The 2642-nt window shown below is 43.6% G+C and overlaps 1 pseudogene; it reads left to right on the top strand.

Annotated features, from left to right (window-relative positions):
- Positions 1-768: 768 nt before the first annotated feature.
- LOC102003842 lies at positions 769-2056 on the top strand (annotated as a pseudogene).
- Positions 2057-2642: the final 586 nt, after the last annotated feature.

Below are 2642 nucleotides of genomic sequence, written 5' to 3'. Positions count from 1 at the left end.
CACCTTTTAGGTCTCATCAAATCTGTTGAGTCCTTTCAAATGTCAGTAAGGTAAGGAAAAGACTGACATAAGTATTTGTGAAAGATCAGGTGAAACCTTTCCGGGATCTCTTCAGCATCAGGGCACACCTGGATACCTTAGGGATTATATTGTCCCTAGGAATGTTCCACAGTTAAACTTTATCCAGTATGGGTAGATCTTAAATGTTACTTTTATTCTTTTTTTTTAAATTCAGGAGGCTATAGGCCATGATAACTAGCAATGTGGAATGCCTACACTTAAAAAATATAAGTGGCTCTGCAGTTTTGGCTAACTGTGATACAGCTGTGCACATTTCTGACCCTAAAATTTCACTGTGCTCCTAATAGCACCCTATAATTCAGTAACCATGGAAATGCCCTGCTTACAACCACATGAGGTCTTTGGTGGACAGCCTTGATATAAATTATAATAGACCTGCTAATATAATAACTACCTGCCTAACTGCTATCATCCTATTCCTCACAAGAAGAAAAAAATTACTTCTGTAGGCCTTCTGTGGTGGTGTAGGTTCGGCTTCGAGCCTTTGGAGGGTGCTCGGGCCGGGTCTGGAGGGGTTGCGGGGAGAGACCCGGGCTCGCGCCCCCCCCCCCCCGCATTGCTGGCACAGGTCAGCAGGCCCCAGTCTGCTGGCCCTGGAGCTACGTCCCTGCGCACCTGGGCAGCCCAGGCCAGAGCTCTTGCCCGCAGGCGTTGGCGGGGCTCCTCGGTGCAGCCTAGCTGAGCCTCATGGTGGGCTTCTGGGTCAACTGGTGTGGCTGCCGCCTGTCCTCCTCCTTGCTGGTGGTGCTCCTCATGGTGATCGTTGTACTTGTCTTCAACTACTGGAGCATCTCATCCAGCCACGTTCTGCGCCAGGAGGAGGTGGCCAAGCTGTAGGCCCAGGTCCAGTGCACCTAGGTGGCCTCCGGCCGTCTGGAGAAGCACAGCTCGGATCTCCTGCTCCTGGTGGACACGCACAAGAAACAGATCAACCAGGAGGAGGCCACTAGGACACCCTTAGTAGCTGGCTGCAGGCTAGGGATGGCCTGGGAAAGAGGTGTGAGGATGACAAGGTTAAACTACAGAACAACATATCGTATCAGATAGCAGATATACATCATTGAAAGGGGCAACTTGCTGAGCTTCGCCAGGAGTTTCTTTGATAAGAAGACCAGCTTCAGGACTATAGAAAGAACAACACTTACCTTGTGAAGAGGTTAGAGCATGAAAGTTTTCAGAGTGGACAGCAGATCAAGGAATTAAGAGCACAGCATGAAGAAAATATTAAAAAGTTAGCAGATCAGTTTTTGCAAGAACAAAAGCAAGAGGCCCACAAGGTTCAAACAAATGATGGAAAAGAATTGGATGTGAATAATGATGTATTAACTAAAAATACTCCAAAAGTAGATGAGAATACTGCAGGTAAGAATGAAGAATCCTCGAGTAATCATAGTCCACATGGAAAAGAGCAAATCAAACGAGATGGTGATACAGGGATGCCTGAAGTAGAAGAGAAAGACCCAGCTAAAGTTGATGATCTTCCTACCTCTTTAAGGAAGCCCCTGTTTTCGTTTCTCAATATGAAAATCATCAGACAATCTTCCATCTTCCAACTGGACAGCTTCTCTCCCCAAATATTGCTCCAGATTCACATGTAAACCACCATGGTAACCCAGGTACTTCAAAACACAACCCTTCCAATCCTCTTCAGCGTTTAAGTCCTGGCTCAAACTTGGAGAATGAATCAAACAGAATTCAAAACAGATACACTAAAGCAAGCACCAAGGATAGAGTCAGTGCTTTCCACAAATTGAAGCAAAGCCAGTTCTTTGATGAAAATGAATCCCCTGTTCATCCGCAGCATGGCTCTAAACTGGTGGATTATAATGGGGATGATGGTAACATAGGTGAGTATGAGGCAGACAACCAGGCTGAGCTGGCTTACAATGAGGAAGAAGATGGTGATGTAGAGAGAAAGACAACCAAGATGATGAAGAACGAGAGCTTCAAGCAGCGTTTCAATGATGTCCTTTAAATCCTAAAGGAAAATGTCACAAAACCTAAAGTGCTATAAAATGGAACCATTTCTACTTTGTCACTTTTGACTTTTGTTGTAAAGATCAGTTGTATCAGTTGTAAAGATACACTGAGGTAGATTGAAGGAAAAATTTTAATGAAGGAATGTACCCATGTACACATGTGAACTTATTGAATTATCAAACAGACTTTTGGTTATGATATAATTGAGCCAAAAACAGTTCATCTTTGCATTTAAAACAAACTAATGGGGGCTGGGGATTTAGCTCAGCGGCACAGCACCTGCCGGGCAAGCACAAGGTTGTGAGTTCGATTCCTGGTACCGGAAAAAAAAAACCCCAAAATAAAAAAATTAAAAAAATAAAGCAAACTAATGTATATTTCACATTATATTAAGCTTAATTTTTTCACAAATAGCAAGAGAACATCATTGTACAAGTTATGTGTTGCACATAGCATAACCACAGTGACAACAGTCACTCAGCTGAAAAGATTTTATACACTGATATATTCTTCTTAGCCTGACTGGTGTTCTGTCTACCCTTCATTTCATGCTCTTCAAGGAGGGATCCTACAATAGTTAC

This window comes from Chinchilla lanigera, unplaced genomic scaffold, assembly GCF_000276665.1.
Source record: "Chinchilla lanigera isolate Chin_1 unplaced genomic scaffold, ChiLan1.0 scaffold00058, whole genome shotgun sequence".
NCBI classification, from domain to species: domain Eukaryota; kingdom Metazoa; phylum Chordata; class Mammalia; order Rodentia; family Chinchillidae; genus Chinchilla; species Chinchilla lanigera.
The sequence above is the reverse complement of the archived record's forward strand: the minus strand, read 5'-3'. Positions and strand labels throughout refer to the sequence as shown.